Genomic DNA, 19937 nt, shown 5'->3' on the forward strand with positions numbered 1-19937 from the left:
CTGCCATGGACTCCGAGGCTGCCCTCCCACCCTGATCACAGTGCCCCTGCTCCTTATGGGCTCCTCGCTCTCTCACCCAGGCTGGAGTGCAGTGGCGCGATTACGGTTCACCGCAGCCTCTACCTCCCAGGCTCAGGCAATCCTCCCACTTTAGGCTCCAGAGTAGCTGGGACCACAGGCATGCGCCACCCTCCATGGCTAATTTTTGTATGTTTTTATAGAGATAGGGGTCTCACTGTGTTGCCCAGGCTAGTCTTGAACTCTTGGACTCAAGCAATCCACCCCACCTCAGCCTCCTAAAGCACTGAGATTACAGACATGAGCCACCACGCCCGGTCCCCCGTAGAGTTTTTACCCTGACTTGCACACCTCCTTCATCTAGCCCCGTCTTCCTGATACTCCCAAATCCTAGGGGTTGGCTGGGAACAGGATTCACCATTCCTCCTGGAGGCACCAGACAGGTTTTTGAGAACGATGATGACTTATGTCTCATTGATGCTCTGCTCACCCTATGAAGGCAGGTACATTTCTTTGTGGAAAGCTGTCCTGCTGCATTGAAGGGCCCTAATGATACAGTGGCTTAAAGAATGAGGAGTTTGTTTTTCTGTCTCATGTAATGGTCCTGATGTCCTCCACATGAACAGACCAGGTGAGGGGGGCAGCTCGGCTCCTTCTGGTCACCTGGGATCCTGTTTTTTTGAAGTTGCTGCCACATCATAGGACATTGTTGTTTGCATGGTTGAAGTTGGGTTGCAGCTATGTCTGGGCTCCAGTCAATGGAGGGGGAAGAAGGCGTGGAGGAGGCCCGCCCACCTTCCCTAGGCCCTGGTCCTCCATGGCATGTGTGCAGCATAGTCACATGGCCTCCCTGACTGCAAGCAAGGCTGGGAAATGTCGTCTGTCTGGGCTGCTGTGTGGCCATGAAGAAGGGGAGACTGGCTTTGGGTAGGTAACTAACAGCCTCACTGCAGAAGATGGAGAGTATTTTCACTTGCATGTGCTGAGAAAGAATATGCCTCCCCGCTAGTCATGTGCCCACACTCTTTGGCAACTTGCACACATGCCCCCTTCCTTGGGAAACATCTGTGTGCCAGACTATGCTGCACCAACTTAGGGGACCAGAGGCCAAATAAGGCAATTTCTGCCTTTTAGCAACTCACAGCGTAGTCTGGAGAGGGCATATGTGGAACCTAGACAATTTGTAAATGCCAAAACAGAGAATCTCTTTTGTTGTATGCTGGGCACTGCATATAGAGAGCTAAAAGAGTACCTGGGGCCTCCATATGCTCGCAGTTGGGCAGACTGGAAAATGGAATGAAGTGCTGAGAGCAGTGTGGCTGAGGAATTAGGAGGGCTTCACAGAAGAGGTGACGTTCTAGCTGGGCGCCGACATTTTCAGTTTCAAAAGATGGGGTATCTTCAGGAGAGAAAACCAATAGCAAAGGCATGGAGACTTGCAAGCCCATGGAGGGCTGGTGGCTCAGGTGTGGGCTGAGCATAGTGGAAGCGAGTGAGAAAACAGGCCCCAGCTGTCTGTGCGGCTCACTTCTCCTCCATCTGGCCTCTGCACCTATCTCCTTGTTAGAGGCCTTCCCTGGTCCACCATTCTCAATTCTCATCACTGTATTTCTCTGCTTAACTTGGTCCACCATTCTCAATTCTCATCACTGTATTTCTCTGCTTAATTATGACATAAATACCTGACACACTCTAGATGGCCTTGTGCATTGTCTGTCTCTCCTGCTAGAATGTAAACTGCAGGAGAGCAAGGACTTTGTTTTGTGTAGGTAAATAGTGGGTCCTCAAATATTTGTTGAATGAATACATGAGTTCATGGGAATATGGGACTGCGGACTGAAGATCATATTTTTGGAAAGACTTGATTTCCATGCTAAGGTGTTTGGCTTTTATTTTTAGGTAGTGGGGAGCCATAGAACGTTTTTGAGCAGGGGAGTGACATAATCACTATTAACAAGGTTCCTGGCAGCAGCAAGGAAGATGGTCAGAGTGGGGAGAGAGTGCCTCTTCCCTGGCCCTAGGCCAGCTCCAACGCAACTTACCTTGCAGCCTGATGTGCCATTTGTGTAGTCTGGAAACCTATTCCCAGTCATTGTGTTTGGGGCCAAACAGGGGATTCGATCTCTGGCAGGGCTTCATCCCTAAGGGTCTAACAAGTACTCTTATGCACTGCTGGTGGAAGTGAAAATTGATAGTCTTTCTGGAAAGCAATTTGGCAAAAGGTAACAAGAACCTTAAAAATATCCCTACTCTTTGACCTAGAAATTCCACAGCAAGGACTTTATCATAGAGAACCAAGCTGAAGTGTGTGCAAAACTTTATGCATAAGACTTTGATTCCAGTGTGAAAAATGGAAAGTCTAAATGTGTGACTCAGGGACCTCTCAAATCCATCCTGTCATCTCCATCCCCACTAAAACTCTGCCCGCTGCATGATAGACACAGTAAAATCTGAGTCCAGGCCCTTGTTTTTTCATACCTCTTCTAATGCAGCAGCCCCCTAACTGATCTTCCTGCCTCAGTCAAGACTCCTTAAACCCACTCTCCACATGGATTTCAGAGTGAACAATCAAAAATGCCTGCCTTACATATCATTTGAGGTGAGGAGTTCAAGACCAGCCTGGCCAACATGGTGAAACCCCATCTCTACTAAAAATACAAAAATTAGCCGGGAGTAGTGGCATGCACCGGTAGTCCCAGGTACTTGGGAGGCTGAAGCAGGAGAATTGCTTGAACCTGGGAGGCAGAGGTTGCAGTGAGCCAAGATCACGCCACTGCACTCCAGCCTGGGTGACAGAGCGAGACTCCGTCTCAAAAAAAAAAAAAAAAAAAAAAAGCCTCCCTTAGGCAGAGCGCCGTGGCTCCCACCTGTAATACCAGCACTTTAGGAGGCTGAGACAGGTGGATTACCTGAGCTCAGGAGTTCAAGACCAGCCTGGGCAACATGGGAAAACCCTGTCTCTACTGAAATACAAAAATGAACCAGGCGTGGTGACAGGCGCCTGTAATACAAGCTACTCAGGAAGCTGAGGCATGAGAATTGCTTGAACCAGGAGGTGGAGGTTGGAGTGAGCCAAGATTGTGCCACTATACTCCAGCCTAGGCAACAAAGCAAAATTCTGTCTCCAAAAAAAAAAAATTCCCTGCCTTGGCAGACTGCGGTGGCTCATGTCTGTAATCCCAGCACTTTGGGAGGCCAACGTGGGAGGATCACTTGAGTCCAGGAGTTCGAGACTAGCCTGGGCAACCCTATCTCTACAAAAAATTTCAAAAAGAAAAAGAATGCCTATCCTTCCTTGGCTTTATCCCTTCAGAGGCTCTCCCATCCCTTAGGGCATAATGTCCAAGTTGTGTCACTGGCCTAGAAGCCCCCGCTGATCTGCCTTCTTTGGCTTCATTCTGACCACCTCCTGCCTCGTCCGATCTACCTGGCAGCACTGATTGCAGCTCCACAAACCTGAGCCCAGAGTAGGCTGACACTGCCTCCTCTGTCTGGCGAGCCCAGCCCCCTTGCCCTTTTGCCTGGCTAACTCCAGCTTGTCCTTTGGTACTCGGAGCAAACTTTAAGACCTTCTGCAGAGGGGGTGAGACCACATTCATGTGCCCCCCTGATTCCTGTGCTTATCGCTCCCCTTGCATGTGTGCATTAGTGTCTGATGATCTCCTGACATGTCTGTCTCCCTCACTAGCTCTGACCTTGAGAGCCTGTCTTATCGACTTTGTGTCCATGTTCCCCAGCACAGGGCCTGGTGCATACTAGAAGCTCAATACATGTTTCGTGAATGAATGAATGAATGAATAAATGGATGAATCGATGAATGAATGAAGAATGATGCAAGCTCTTTATTATAAGAAATGCATCATGAGCTGAGCTTGGTGGCTTACATCTTTAATCCCAGTGACTCGGGAGGCTGAGGCAGGAGGAATGCTCGAGCCCAGGAGTTTGAGGCTGCAGTGAGTTACAGTCGCGCCACTGCACTCCAGCCTGGGCTACAGAGTGAGACCCCATGTCAAAAAAAATTTTTTTAAAGCATCCTTTATAGTGCTCAGCACATATTTGCTCAATAAATATTTATCAGATGATTCCATGTGAAGTAAAAACAGGATTTTTTTGAAGTGTTACATTTATTCTAGATTTTCTTTATGCCCTGAGTTGATTTCTAGGGGTAGAACCTAGGGAAGAGGGGCACAGGTAAATCCAGTAAGCAGCAGGGGTTGAGAACCACTCATCCAGCAGCTGGCTTCAGATTAAAATAAAAACAGGATCATGGACATCATAATGGTAGAAGCTTGTACATGCCATATGATCTCAGCAATATGAATGCAAATTGAGAGGAACAAAAGAAAATGTCTCAACATATTATTGCTGGTTATTTGGGGGTGATAGGATATAGGTTACTTATGTTTTTCCTTTTTATGTTTTTATTATGTAATTTTTATTTTTTTTTCATTTAACATTCGTCATCTTTTTTTCTTTTTTTTTTTTTAAATGGAGTCTCACCATCACCCAGGTTGGAGTGCAGTGGCACAATTTCAGCTTGCTGCAGCCTCCGCCTCTCGGGTTCAAGTGATCCTCCTGCCTCAGTCTCCCCAGCAGCTGGGATTACAGGCATGCACCACCACGCCCGGCTAATTTTTGTATTTTTGTAGAGATGAGGTTTCCGCCCAGCTAATTGTTGTATTTTTGTAGAGACGAGGTTTCACCATGAGACCAGGCAGGTCTCAAACTCCTGACCTCAAGTGATCTGCCCGCCTCAGCTTCCCAAAGTGCTGGAATTCCAAGCGTGAGCCACCATGCCTGGCCTACATATGTCATCTTTTAAATGTAAAACATAAGAAAAGTGGTTGGACAAGGGACTCCTGGCTGTACTTGGGATCACTGGGTCATGGAGCCAGTCCCTGAGCTTCAGCCTTTGGTTAGCCCCCCAAGGGCTATTCCGGGTATCGGGGTCCATTCCTGACCCTCTGGCCCTTTCTGAGCACCAGCATCCTGGTGCTCCAAGAAACTGTCTTGTGCCCTTGGAAACTGATAAACAGTTCCTAGGCCCGCAACAGGCTCCCCTGTGGTTTCCGAGTCCCCAGGTGAGGGCGGAGCATGAGGAATGTGACAGACCATGGTGTAATGGGATTTTGCTAAGAATTTACCACCAGGAGGTAGTCTCCAAATGGGTCCCAGAATGGAAAAACTGGCCTGGGGTGTGATGAGGAGTGGGACCACAGACCTGGGGGCCAAGACCTGCAGAAAGACTCAGCAACAAGGCATTGTGATCCTGGGGGCTGGGTAGTTGGCCATCCTGGCAGGCAGTTGGAGGTAAGCAGGGACAGCCAGATGGGACACTGAGGGTTAGAAAGGTGAGACAGTCAAAAAGCAGATAGTAGGGGGCTGACTGAGCCGGGAGAGCAGCCAGTGGAGGGAGCACCCTGGGCCAAGGCGCTCCCAGTCTGCCATCTCTTGGCCCTGCAGCAAACCTAGCAGCTGGAGTTGTCTGCAGGGAGATTTGTAAGTTCACTTATTTGCTGTTTCATGCCATCTTCTTCCCAAAGCCTTTCCTGAGTCTCTTCCTGTTATGTGTTCCACAGTTAAGGTGAGCTCTTTTCCTTGAAAGCCCTGTTGGGCCGGGCGCAGTGGCTCACGCCTGTAATCCCAGCGCTTTGGGAGGCCGAGGCAGGCAGATCTCCTAAGGTCGGGTGTTCAAGACCAGCCTGACCAACATGGAGAAACCCTGTCTTTACTAAAAATACAAAAAAATTAGCCAGACCAGGTGGTGTATGCCTGTAATCCCAGCTACTCAGGAGGCTGGGGCAGGAGAATCACTCAAACCCGGGAGGCAGAGGTTGCAGTGAGCCGAGATTGTGCCACTGCACTCCAGCCTGGGCAACAAGAGCACAACTCCATCTCAAAAAAAAAAAAAAAAAAAAAAAAAAAAAGTCTTTGGTCTTGCCTCTTATCACCCTCATCACTTTCTAATGTTGTGGTCTTATTTCCGGTGTGTCTTGGGCCCCTCCCGAGGGCAGCGTGGAGTCTGTCGCATCTTCGCCGTCCTTGCGGGTGCTATAGTGCCGGGCCCATGGTCAGGGTCCAGGGGAGGAGGAGTGCTTTGCATCCACTTTCCCAGCTGGAAAGCTGTGTTCCTGGCCTTGTGGCTGACTCCTGCATGGCATTTCCTGGAGTCACCACGGCGACAAGATGTTCACTTGCAAGCAAATAGCATCCCCTGCCTAGGGCTGCCAGCCTCAGCAGTTCTTGACCCCCAGCTGAGCTGAAACTGAGAGGATGCCTTTTCTACCAGCTGGGAGCTGAGCCCATAGGGCTCCCTCCCTGACCCTTTGGTGACTGTGCTGAAAGCAGACACCTCCTGCTGCCCCGGGTTTGCTGCCTCCTCCTCCCCACCCACTGCTAGAGCCTGTCTGGCATCTACGAAGGAAGGACGTTTGGGCCAAAACAGATGGTGGTCTCCTAGCACACAGCTACCAGCTGCATCCTGTCTGCAAGGGAGACTTCTTCCCGGGGCTTTGCTTTTCCTGGGTTTCAGCACCATGGGAGGCCGCCTATATTCTATGCCATGGCGGGTGGGAGGAGAATACGAGGAGGCTGCCCTTGCCTGGCCTCAGGCTAGTGGAGTATATCTGAGAGAATGAGGCCTGATCTGTCTGTCCTGCCTCTTTGCAGCATCCCCGTTTGCCCCCCACCTCTACCAAGTCTGACTCAGCCCTTTCTTGAAACAGATCTTAAGCTCTGGGCCAGGTGTGGTAGTTCATGCCTGTAATCCCAGCACTTTGGGAGGCCAAAGTGGGCAGATCACATGAGGTCAGGAGTTTGAGACCAGCCTGGCCAACATGGTGAAATCTCGTCTCTACTAAAAATACAAAAATTAGCTGGGTGTGGTGGTGCGGACCTGTAGTCCCAGTTTCTCAGGAGGTTGAGGCAGGAGAATAACTTGAGCCCGGGAGGTCGAGGTTACAGTGAGCCGAGATCACGCCACTGTACTCAAGCCTGGGTGACAAAGCAAGACTCCGTCTCAAAAAAAAAAAAAAATATCTTAAGCCCTTGTCAGACTCGCTTCAGGAGGGACAGGTGATATGGGCCACAGCCCGTCTTCCCTAGGCCCTGCCAGGCCCTGAAACCTTCTACTGCCTGGAAACCTTGCAGGCAGGACCAGCTGCGACCTTTTCTGGCCAGTTTCTGCCTCCTTCCCCTAAGTCAAAGGCCTGAGGACAGCTTGCCAAGGGTTCCACTGGTTTCTGCCTTTCTGCAGGGCTCCTCTATTGGGCCCTTTCCCACTTCACCCCCTTCCCAGGAAACCAGAGCTGTCACCACCTCCCATGTGGTCCACTCCCTAGTTCATTCTGTCAGCTTTTATTGAGCACCTATTGTGTGCTAGGCATTGGCCTGAGCCCTGGGACTGAGATGGGAAGGGCCCAGCCCTGCCCTTACAGCTTGTTTGTGTTACAATTCTCACAAAGTGGCTTAAATGGGAGCTTTGTTTGATCCAAGGCAGTTGAAACAGTCTTTCCTTCGAGGTACCTTGTAGAAGACACTCCAAGTCCTGGCTAAGCTTTCTCCACTTTGTCATGACAAGGGTCTTTATTGCCTTTCCCCCTAAGTCTCAAGATTTTCTACCACACCACATACAAGCAAAAGCTTAAGGCACTAAGGAACACACACGTGCGCGCACACACACACACACACACACCACCCTTACTCCTAAAAAAGCCAATACATGCACAGATATATATCCTAGAATGTGAAAGGTCCACCACTCCACTTCTGGGGTAGAAAAGGTGGTGTGTGTTCCTCCAGATGTTTTCCATTGCAGATGCTAATGCTGTCTTTACAAACTTGGGCCCATTTGGGAGCTGCCAGTTTGCTTGGGAGGCACACAGCCTCCAAGGGCCACCATCTGACCCCTGGCAGAGACTCCAGCCCACACCTCTGCCCAGAGTAGAAATGATGTCAAGCTCGCCTTGCTCGCCTTTGCCCGCCTCCCCACCAAGTGGCACTCAGCCAGCCTTTCTTTTTTTTTTTTGTTTTTTTTTGTGACGGAGTCTCGCTCTGCCGCCCAGGCTGGAGTGCAGTGGCCGGATCTCAGCTCACTGCAAGCTCCGCCTCCCAGGTTCACGCCATTCTCCTGCCTCAGCCTCCCGAGTAGCTGGGACTACAGGCGCCCGCCACCTTGCCCGGCTAGTTTTTTGTATTTTTAAAGTAGAGACGGGGTTTCACTGTGTCAGCCAGGATGGTCTCGATCTCCTGACCTCCTGATCCGCCCGTCTCGGCCTCCCAAAGTGCTGGGATTACAGGCTTGAGCCACCGCGCCCGGCCCAGCCAGCCTTTCTAAAGCCCTCTATTGAAAGCCCTCACTGGCCAGGAGGGGGCAGCCTTTCTCCCTGCCACCCCCTTGGGCCCACACTCCTCTTTCCCTGGAAGAGGGCTTGTGTGGGCAGAGGAGAAATCTCACCTGGACTCTGGAGGCTGGGGGCTTCTGGGCTTTTCTGCCCATTCTTCCTCACTCTGGCCATATCTCTCACTTCCTCTGTCTCATGGCCCCAAGAAACCAAGTCACAGAGGCATCACCATCCAGGTTGGCCAAAGCCTCTTTTCTGGACTGGCCTGCTACCAGCTCCGTGTGAACAGCTAGTTCCCATATGCTGATAAGAAGGCTTAACAATAGCTAGGTCTTAGCATTTCCATTAAAAAAAAAAATTACTTGGCCTGGTGTGGTGGCTCACACCTGTAATCCCAGCACTTTGGGAGGCCGAGGCGGGCGGATCATGAGATAAGGAGATCGAGATCATCCTGGCTAACACAGTGAAATTCCCTGTCTCTACTAAAAGTACAAAAAATTAGCTGGGCATGGTGGCATGCGCCTGTAGTCCCAGCTACTCTGGAGGCTGAGGCAGGAGAATCGCTTGAACCCAAGAGGCGGAGGTTGCAGTGAGCCGACGTCAAGCCACTGCACTCCAGCCTGGGCGACACAGCAAGACTCCATCTCAAAAAAAAAAAAAAAAGAAAAGAAAAAAAATTACTTGCAGCTGCAGTGACTCATACCTATAATTCTGGCACCATGGGAGGATCGCTTGAAGCCAGGAGTTTGAGTTCAGCCTGGGCAACAAAGCGAGACCCCATCGCTACAAATTTTTTTTTTTTTAATTAGCCAGGTGCAGTGGTGCACTCCTGTAGTCCCAGCTACTCAGGAGGCTGAAGTGGAAGGATCGCTTGATCCCAAGTGTTCAAGGCTTCAGTGAGCCATGACCGCACTACTGCACTCTAATCTGGGTGACACAGCAAGATCTTGTCTCAAAAAAAAAAATAAAAAATTAATTTATCACCTACATGTAGTTGGAGAGAAATTATTATTATTGTTATTTTGAGACAGAGTTTTGCTCTAGTCACCCAGGCTGGAATGCAGTGGCACGATCTCGGCTCACTGCAACCTCCACCTCCCGGGTTCAAGTGATTCTCCTGCCTCAGCCTTCTGAGTAGCTGGGATTACAGGTGCCCACCACCATGCGCAGCTAATTTTGTATTTTTAGTAGAGACGGGGTTTCACCATGTTAGTCAGGCTTGTCTCGAACTCCTGACCTAATATGATCCACCCGCCTCCGCCTCCCAAAGTGCTGGGATTACAGGTGTGAGCCACCGCACCCGGCCAGAGAGAAATTCTTTAGAGACCCGAGTGAGGTGGTCATACAAGGTCTTCATCATGACATAGTTGGGAGTTGTCCTTTAGTCTCCCAGTGGTGGCATGGCTGGTCAGGACAGGAGCCTGGCAGCCAGGGTGAAGGAGACTAAAAAAGAAGGTGGGGCAATCTGTGGGTACTCCAGCTAGTATTTGATTTTAAAATGATCTCTGCACACCATACTGCAGGCTTGTGTTCAGACATTTATGTAGACCTGACTTTGTCAATGCAGAATGAAGACCAGTGTCTCGTAGGAGGCCAGTGGGCACAGGGGCAGGGCACCCATCAGAACTTGCTGATGGATCTGGGCCAACTCATGGGTCTGGGCCAACTCATGTCGCCTCAGCCTGTCCTGCCAGCCTGCTCACTCTACCCAGCCTGACTCCAGGCCATAGCTGCTTCTGTACCTTCCACTGGGAACGCTTCCTCCCTCACCCTCTTTCAAGGCCAGGATCACAATGTCATTCCTCCTTTAGGAAGTCTCCCCAAATTTGTTCCTTCCAAGCCTTCTGAATCTCCTTTATGCCACTTCCTCCTTGTCCAGTGGTGGAGTCATTCGGTCATACATTCATTCATTCATTCAACTCACACAGGAGGAGGCACAGGGTGCAGCTGTGAATGTGAGACCAGGGCCCTCCCTTGTGGGGGCTGACCTTAGGAGAGGTACAGAAAAGTGAGGAAATGACGGCAGAATTGGAGTAAATGTGCATTTGGAGAACAAGGGGTGTGGTGGGGACTGGGGGAGCCCACTTTAGTTAGGCCAGCAGGGCAGGCCTGTCTGAGGAGGTGCTCTTTAAACCTGAGACACACTTTAAGGTAATTAGAATGTCTCCCTCATTTTCTCAGCCCCTTGAGTGCCTGGCAGGATCTTAAACACAGTGGGTACGCAGGAATTGTGTGTTGAAATGAATCTGGGCCATGACACTTTTGTCTGGGCCTGAGCACCCTGGTAATCATCACCCTTTCCTGCCTTAGGGCTCCCCAGCCCCACCTCCAGCTGTCATTTGACTATGAAGAATTGGGTTACCTTGGGGGTGGGGTGGCAGGGGCTGCTCCCAGGCCAAGCCCATTAGCACCAGGGGTAGGATAGCTAGAGAGCAGGGGCCAGCGACCTGCACACAGCTTGGATGCTGCGTGTGACCTGTACTCTTGCACCTGGATTCTTGATCAGAAATGCCTCACCTCCCCTGTCACCATCATTATTGCAGAAGGAAACTGAGGCCCAAAGCTTGTATGCCACCTCTCCCTCCAGCAGCAGCAGAGGCCAAAGCAGGGCAGGTCATTGTATGTGGAGAGGGTGAGTGAGGTGGGAGGTCTGAAAGGAGGGAGAGGGTGAGGTTTGCTGCCACCTGGGTCCTCCCAGCCAGCTGGAGCCTATGTCCAGAGTCCTTGTCACGGAGGGTCAGAGCTGGACATAACCTTAGAGATGAGCTAAGCCAGCTCCCTCCCTCCCCTGCAGTAGAAGCAGAAAGGAGACCTGGTCCTTCAGGGTGTGTGCTCACAACAGGCTTTCTCTTTTTTTTTTTTTTTTTTTTTTGAGACAGGATCTCTCTCTGTCATGCAGGCTGGAATGAAGTGGCATGATCTCAGCTCAGTGCAACCTGTATCTCCCAGGTTCAAGCAATTCTCGTGCCTCAGCCTCCCAAGTAGCTGGGGACTACAGGTGCGCACCACCACACCTGGCTAATTTTTGTATTTTAAGTAGAAATGGGCTTTTGCCATGTTGGCCAGGCTGGTCTTGAACTCCTGGCCTCAAGTAATCCTCCTGCCTTGGCCTCCCAATATGCTTAGATTACAGGCACCAGCCACCATACTCAGCCCCAACAGACTTTCCACATACCTCTACTCTAGCACGTACCAGTTTGCCTGGTTGTTTCACTTTGTTTTTAAAATTTACATGTATTGACCAGGCACAGTGGCTAGCGCCTATTAGTAATCCCTATACTTTGGGTGGCTGAGGTGAGAGGATCCCTTGAGGCCAGGAGTTTGAGACCAACCTGGGCAACATAGTGAGACCTCATCCCTATTTTATTTTTAAAAACTTAAAAATGAAATAAAATTTTAAAATTTACATTTATTATTGTACATTTGTCTGTTTTTAAAAATGTGCCACAGAGTAACAGAGTACAAGGATTTCCTAAATTATACATTTAAATATATTCAAAATAGTGAGTATGAACATAATGTATGAGAATACTGAGAGGGATCCTTGCGTGTCATTTGTGTGATTCAGCTGCAGCCCAGACAGTGAGATGAGCTTGTCTGGTCAGGGACTTGTCATGCTCTTCTGGACGTCCACTGTGCCTGGCACTGGTAGATGACAGTGAACATTTTATGAATGACTGTGGGAATGATCTGAGCAGTTTCTACTTTAACAGGGTTTCTGTGGGCTTATGAGAGTCTCTTTCCTCTGGGTCTCAAAGCTTTTTTTTTTTTTTTTGCAGAGAATCTGGTAACCCTTCTGTGTGTGTATGTGTGTGTGCATGTGTTATTGCACATATGGTTTGCTTTGCAGTTTGGGGCAGGGGCTGGGGATTTTCGGAGGGCTAGGATCTTGCCTTAGCTGTCTTTGTGGCCCTCAGGAACACTGCACAGGTCTTTCCGCGAAGTGGATGTGAGTTGAGTCTTAGAGCTGGAATGGGCCCTGGAAACCATGTTACAGATGAGCAGCGCCAGGGAGAAGACCTGCCCAGGTCACATGGTGCATTAGAGCATGCCTGGCCGTGCTCCTGTTGTCCTGGGCCTGAGGTGTCCCAGTTCAGGCAGCTAAGTTGGGTGCTGCCCAGGAGGTGAAGGCTGTCTGACAGCACAAGTGGGTTTCTCCGAGAGGCCTGGGATGGGCAGTGTCAGGTAGGAGCTGAAGCTCACGTGACCTCTGGATCCTGGGGTTTCTGGAGGTGTCAGGAGGGATGGGCAGGTGAACAACAACCCCAACCCCGAACAGCTCCACCTTACCTGCCTCAGATAGGCTTCTTTTAAAGCCTTTCCCTACCTTTGAAAAAAGTTTTGGGCTGGGAGCAGTGGCTCACACCTGGAATCCCAGCCCTTTAGGAGGCTAAGGTGGGAGGATCACTTGACCCCAGGAGTTCAAGACCACTGTGGGCAACAAAGGAAGAGACCCTGTCTCTACAAAAATTTAAAAATTAGCTGGGTGTGGTGATGCACACTCGTGGTCCCAGCTACTCGAGAGGCTAAGGTAGGAGGATCTCTTGAGCCCAGGAGGTGGAGGCTGCAGTGAGCTGTGATTGTGCCCCTGCACTCCAGCCTGGGCGACAGAGAGAGGCCCCATCTCAAAAAAAAGTTTTGCTGTTTTTTAAAAAAGTTCAAGACTGGTTGTTAACACCCAAAACAGGCCTTACCTGCCTACTCCCTCAAGCCTTTCTTGGGGGAGGGGATGGCTTGCATGGGGGGAAGTGGGGCTGGATGGGGAGACCCTATCTGTGTTTAATTGGGGGTCCTGCTCTTGTGGCCTGGTGGGAAGCTGGGGATGTGATGTGTGGGAAGACAGGAGGCCCTGCCTCTCCCTGCTGCCTGTGCAGATGCCAGGGCCAACTCATAGAGGCAGCTCGTCACCCTGTTAGCTCCCTTCCTTCCAGATCCACCTCCTTAAGCATTGCCAAGTCAAATAGCTGGGATGCCTGTGCAGCCCCTGAGGCCCTTCCACACAACCACCCCCAGAGGGCTGGGTGCAAAGCCTCTGACCGTTTCCGCCCCCTCTCCTGAGGGGCTGCCACCTCCCATCTGGAACCTTCTCGGAGGAAGGGGGAAGGGCATGGCACCACCAGGGTTGGGATCATCGCCTCTCCTCCAGAAATCTGGATCCTGTTACCCTCCTGTAGAGGGAGCAAGGAGGCTCTGTTCACTGAGGTCTTGTTTTTTCACACTTTTTTGTGGGTTTTTGCTTTGTATTTCACAGGAACTTCAAATAACTCAGATAGACTATACACAGAATAGGACTCGGTAATAAGTGCTAGAAATGGAATTAGATGGAAAGAGATTCATTCATTGATTCGTCTTAGAACTGCTTCCTGAGCATCGGCTAGACTCCCTCCGATGTTCTGAGCGCTTACGACCTACCAGGCCCTTGACACTCAGTAGACGCAGTATCTTGTGGGGGTCAGGATGGGAGTTCCAGAGCCAGCCCACTGTGTAACCTTTGGATTAGATGATGTAATACATATGAAGTGTTTAGAAGAGCGCCTGGCATATGATACACACTTAATAAATATTAGCAGTTCTTGTTCGTGTCATTCTTATTACCGTAGTGCTCATGGTACTCCTATAAGATGTGGTTATTAGCCCCATTTTCTAGATACGGAAACTGAGGTTCTCGGAGGATGAATAACATGCCTAAGTCATGCACATAAGTGGCAGAGCCGGGGTTCTCTCTGAGGTCTGGAATCTGAGGCTTTTGGCAACCCACTGGTACTGCTTATCTGGTTCCAGGCTAGGAGCTGGGCATCTAGACGTCAGCACGAAGGAGACCACCTGCTGCCTTGAGGAGTTCACAGCCTGGCATGGAGGCAGACATGGGCATTGCCGAGTCAATTTCTGGAGACACCATGTGGGTTAGACCCCAGCCAGGCTGTGTGGGCAGCAGGGTAGGACTGGCCAATGGTGCCAGCAGGGCCTTGTGTCCTGGGCTGGAGGCAGTGCTGCTTCTCTGCCTGTCAGCTGCGTGTGCGTCCACAGGGGTTGGTCTCACTGCCCTGGGGAGTTGGTAGGCATGATGGGGTCTGGAACAGGCAGTGGGCTGGGAGTGAGAGGACCTGAAACCAGTCCCTGGATTCCTGTCATTGCCTCAGCATCCTCATCCGTAGAAGGAGAGTAGTCATATTTGCCAGACAGGGTCGTTACAAGGATTAAATGAATTGAAGCATGTAAAAAAATCTCTTACCAGGTACAGTGGCTCATGCCTGTAATCCCAGCACTTTGGGAGGCTGAGGCAGGAAAATTGCTTGAGCCCAAGAATTTGAGACCAGCCTGGGCAACACAGGCAGATCCCATCTCTACAAAAAATTTAAAAATTGGCCAGCCCTGGTGGTACATGCCTGTAGTCCCAGCTACTTTGGGAGGCTGAGACAGGAGGATTGCTTGAGCACAGGAGGTCAAGGCTGCAGTGGGCTATGATCACACCACTGCACTCCAGCCTGGATGACAGAGCAAGACCCTGTCTCCAAAAAAAAAAAAAAAAGAATCTCTTTATAATCCTAAAACTGGTATTTCTACAACTAGTAAGTGCTACCATTTTCAAGCTCCTACTGTGTGCTTCACACAGCACTGGTTTCTTACTTACTGCAGCCCCTCTAGGTGGATATTATTGCTCCCATTTTATGCATGTGGAAACTGATCCAGAGGTTCAGCTGCTGCAGGTCATACCTGTGAGGGCGTGGAGCTGGGAGTTAGACCTAGGTCCTCTCTGATTCTTTTTTTTTTTTTTTTTTTTTTGAGATGGAGTTTAACTCTTGTCATCCAGGCTATAGTACAATGGTACGATCTCGGCTCCCTGAAACCTCCACCTCCCTAGTTTAAGCGATTCTCCTGCCTCAGCCTCCTGAGTAGCTGGGATTACAGGTGCCCGCCTACCACACCCAGTTAATTTTTTGTATTTTTAGTAGAGACGGGGTTTCATCATGTTTACCAGGCTGGTCTCGAACTCCTGACCTCAGGTGATCCACCCGCCCTGGCCTCCCAAAATGCTGGGATTACAGGCATGAGCCACCACGCCCGGCCTCCTCTCTGATTCTTAAAGCCACTTCTCTATGTTCCAAAGCCTCTAAATTGTCTTCTCTCCCAGCCCCGCCCCTCACTAATAAGTTCCTGAAGCAGCTGTGGCTATTCCAGGGTGGGGGCCAGGCTGAGGGTGGTGGCGCAGCCAGGCCCACTACCCAGGCCCTGCATCTGGCAGTGGGAAGGATGCGTCAGGAAGGATGCGTCCTCTAGCAGCCAGAGGGATGGAGGGATGGACTTTACCTGCCCACAGCCCCAGGTTATAGTGGCAGCAGCAGATTCCCCTCCCAACCAGTCTGGCAAGTCAGTTTTGTTGGCCTGTGAATCACACCAGCACTGATGAGTCAGGTTTTTCCCTTCTTCGTGCCCAGAGCAGCTGGGGAGGGAGTGGGGGGTTTCTTAGGAAACAGGACCTCCCTCCCTCTGCTCTCCCACTCATCCCCTTGCCTTGGAGCTGCTCATTTTCTATCTGGAGGGCTGTAGCTCAGCCCTGGAGAAAGAGGCCTTCATGTTCCCACTAAAGAGGGTGTCTGGGCACAGGCCACACTGGGCAGGAAAGACCAGGCCCCAGCCTGAGTTTAATCAGGAGGCAGAGGGTGAAGAGGCCTTCCCTGTTGGGAAGGAGAGGAGGGCAGCAGTCCCGGGCTGTCTGACTCCAAAGCCCGTGCTCTTGGCCGGTTGGCTTGCCCTCTCCTTTCTATAAAGTGGGATTATCCTCTGGGCAGGGCAGCTGGGTTTTCCCAAACAGAGGGTCCCCTGAGCCACCCCCTTCTTGCCTTTTGACCAACCTTGCTATAAGGGCTGTCCATATGGTCAGCCTCAGGCAGGCATAGGACAGGCATAGAACCCTCACAGAGGCCTCATTAAACCCAGCCAAAGCAGCCAGCCGCTGGGCAGCCTGGTTCTAGATCAGCACTTCTCGGCCCTGGCCATGTGCTGGAATCACCTAGAGAGCTTTTAAACATCTCTGCTGCTCCCAGACTCCAGAGCAAGGAAGTCAGAATCCCAGGGAGCAGGCTCCAGGCAACCATGTTTTTGGTGGACTGCACTGGATGCCTCTCAAGAGCCTGCCTTCCCAGAGGTGACACTGAAGTTGCAAACACAGCACAACACCCAGGGAACAGTCATGCTAGAGTGCAGTGCGGACCCCGAGGGTCAGAAGAGACACGTGGGGAGAGGCGGGGCGCCTGGTGGGAAGAGGGCTTCAGTCCTGCATCCTGAGGCATGGCTTGGGAAGGAAACCAGGGAGGATGCCGGCCTGACAGCGCTGGTGAGTCACGGGCCAAGGAGGAGGAAGGGGAAGGGATGAGTCAGGCGCAGCTGCCTGCATGGCCCTAGCCTGGCTTGGGAGGAGAATGAACGTGCTTCTCTGTTGATCCACAAACCCAGTGTTGTGGTCCTGAGCCTTGCCACATGAAGGAGCGGGTGAGCCTTGAAAAGATGGGGTTCCCAGGGCTGGGCATGTTGGACATCTGTGCGTGCACTTCACACTTCACACAAACTCCCTGGAGCATTTTGGCATTTCTGTAAGCCAGACTGCTGAGTGGCATTCGCATTTGGCAGATGTGTTCGGACAGATGAAGCCCTGTGCCCTGGGTCACACAGCAGGTCCTGATGGAAATGGACCCAGGTCTTCTGACCCCAAGTTCACCCCACTGAAGACACAGACCCGAAAGACGGAAAGAAAGGAACCTAGAGCCTGTTGCTGGGGTGTGGACTAAATGAACTATAGGGCTTGCAAGAATTAGGAGCCACAATCAGGGTGAAAATTATGAAATTATGAAAATTACGGGATCTTTGTAGCTCCAGCCCCAACAGTTATGGGCAGATTTGCTCTAGTGTTTGCTCGGGAGCAGGGGGCTGGTGCTCAGATGGAGTATGCAGGAGCCCGGTGGGGCCTGGTGCTGGATGGGCCACACCTGGACTGTTAAGTTAGTTGAAACAAGGATGAGTGAGACAGGAAAGAATCTGGAGAAAGGCCGGCTCAGGGGCTCATGGCTGTAATCCCAGCACTTTGAGAAGCTGAGGCAGGCAGATCACCTGAGGTCAGGAGTTCAAGACCAGCCTGGCCAACATGGTGAAACCCCGTCTCTACTAAAAAAAAAATTAAAAATACAAAAGTAGCTGGGTGTGGTGGCAGGCACCTGTAATCCCAGCTACTCAGGAGGCTGAGGCAGGAGAATCGCTTGAACCTGGGAGGCGGAGGTTGCAGTGAGCCGAGATCATGCCATTGCACTTCAGCCTGGGTGACAAGAGAGAAACTCTGTCTCAAAACAAACAAAAAAGGAATCTGGAGAAACTGTAGGAGGGAATGGGGGTCTCCAGCCTGGAGAGCAGAAAAGTGTCAGATAACTCCGCTGAAGAGGCTGTAACTTGTTCAGTGTTACTCCAGAGAGTGGAGCCGATGGATTTCAGATCAAAATAATAATGTTAATAATAATGACAAAAGCGGCCGGGCGCGGTGGCTCACGCCTGTAATCCCAGCACTTTGGGAGGCCGAGACGGGCGGATCACGAGGTCAGGAGATCGAGACCATCCTGGCTAACACGGTGAAACCCCGTCTCTACTAAAAAAAATACAAAAAACTAGCCGGGCGAGGTGGCGGGCGCCTGTAGTCCCAGCTACTCGGGAGGTTGAGGCAGGAGAATGGCGTAAACCCGGGAGGCGGAGCTTGCAGTGATCTGAGATCCAGTCACTGCACTCCAGCCTGGGCGACAGAGCGAGACTCCGTCTCAAAAAAAAAAAAAAAAAAGATGGAGTTGATGTTCAAGCCCAAGTCTGCCTGAGGACAGAACCTATACCTTCAGCGCCCGTGTGTCTCTGTTCTAGGCCTGCCAGGTAGCTCAGTAAAGGGTAGCTATAATTACTATTAACCTCCTTTTTTTTTTGAGACAGAGTCTCACCGTTGCCTAGTCTGGCATGCGGTGGCACAATCTCAGCTCACTGCAACCTTAGCCCCCAAAGTAGCTGGGACTACAGGCATGTGCCACCATGCCCGGCTAATTTTTATATTTTTAGTAGAGATGGGGTTTCACCGTGTTGGCCAGGCTGGTCTTGAACTCCTGACCTCAAGAGATCCGCCCACCTCGGCCTCCCAAAGTGTTGGGATTACAGGCATGAGCCACCACACCCAGCCACCATTAACTTTCTAATCATTAGATTCATCCAACAGTGGAATAGGCTTCTTTGTGGCATAGGGAGCACCTCAGCTCAGGAAGTGCACAGAGGCTGAATTGTCCCCCAGCTGGGGTGACTGTGGGGCAGTAGGTGGGTCTCCATCACTGAGTTCCAAACCAGCCATACCGAATTAGAGTCTTGAGCTGGTGTCCAGGTGTGTGTTTCTGTGAAGCCAAAGGAGGGCCAGGCGTGGTGGCTCTCACCTGTAGTCCCAGCACTTTGGGAGGCTGAAGTGGGTGGATCACTTGAGTTCAGAAGTTCGAGACCAGCCTGGCCAACATGGTGAAACCTGATCTGTACTGAAAATCAAAAGAAGTAGCCGAATGTGGTGGTGCATACCTGTAGTCCCAGCTACTGGGGAAGCTGAGGTGGGAGGATTGTTTGAGTCTAGGAGATCGAGGCTGCAATGAGCCTCATTACCCACTGCACTCCAGCCTGGGTGACAGAATGAGACCCTGTCTCAGAAAAAAAAAAAAAAAAAAAAAACCTCACAGGAGGCCGGGGCACACAGTGAGGTGTGGATAGCACTGGCCCAGCTGTCCTGGGAGGGCTCCGCTCTTAGATTCCGTTCCTCTGTAATGGGCACTGGGAGGTTGGTAGCTCCTCCCGTGTTGCTCCCGCTGCGTGTTTTCCTTGCTGCTTTTCCCATTGGCATATTCGTCAGAGCTGTGCGTTCAGCTCCTACATTTTCATATTCTAGTTGTAATTCAGCTTCCACTAGTGGTGGAGTGGTTTGGTAGAAAGAATTTACCATACCCCACTGCCACCACCCACCCACTCACACCCACACACACACACACGCACGCTCTCTCTTTCTCTCTCTCTCTCTCTCTGTCTCTCTCTCTGACCGTCTCTGTCTCTCTCTCTTGGGAAACAGCTGTCAGGTCTGGGACAAGTCACGTCACCTTTCAGCCTTGGTTTCTTTGTCTGTAAAATAAAGTGGCTAGGGCAGAGGACTTCAAGGTCACTCCCAGCTTCAGGACTCTGCCATACTCGGGGAACGTGCCCCCTTGGGCATGTCTGAGTGCATGTCTGAGTGCTCGTGGCAGTTGACACCCAGTGGGATGGAGTCCCAATGTCAGAAGTCAGTCTATGCCGTTCGCTTCCAGGCACCTGGCTGCCATGCCGGTGCTCGTTGGGTCCTCCTCCTTGCCAGCAGTGAGGGAGGTTGGACGGCTGTGTCCAGCAGTGAAAAGCACAGTGACTGAGAAGACCTGCCTCCCCTTCCTGGAGTCCTGAGGTAGCAATGGGAGCCAGCCAGATACAGGAGACCTTTCTAGAAACCTCTGGGGAGTTCCTGTTTTATTTATTAGCCGCCATCCTCCTTCTTCTGCC

At 51.2% G+C, this 19937-nt stretch overlaps 1 protein-coding gene across 4 annotated transcripts in view; it reads left to right on the forward strand.

The window, feature by feature from the left end:
- Window positions 1–19937, forward strand: part of UBTD1 (ubiquitin domain containing 1) — a 63447-nt gene that overhangs the window by 25707 nt on the left and 17803 nt on the right. The window contains exon 2 of one of the 4 annotated variants that reach the window (XM_065521230.1): window positions 14142–14259. The exons of the other annotated variants lie outside the window; for them this stretch is intronic. The gene's annotated coding sequence lies outside the window, so the exon portion shown is untranslated. The remainder of the gene's footprint in view (window positions 1–14141; window positions 14260–19937) is intronic. 4 annotated transcript variants of the gene reach the window in all.

This window comes from Macaca fascicularis, chromosome 9 (assembly GCF_037993035.2).
Source record: "Macaca fascicularis isolate 582-1 chromosome 9, T2T-MFA8v1.1".
Lineage (NCBI taxonomy): Eukaryota > Metazoa > Chordata > Mammalia > Primates > Cercopithecidae > Macaca > Macaca fascicularis.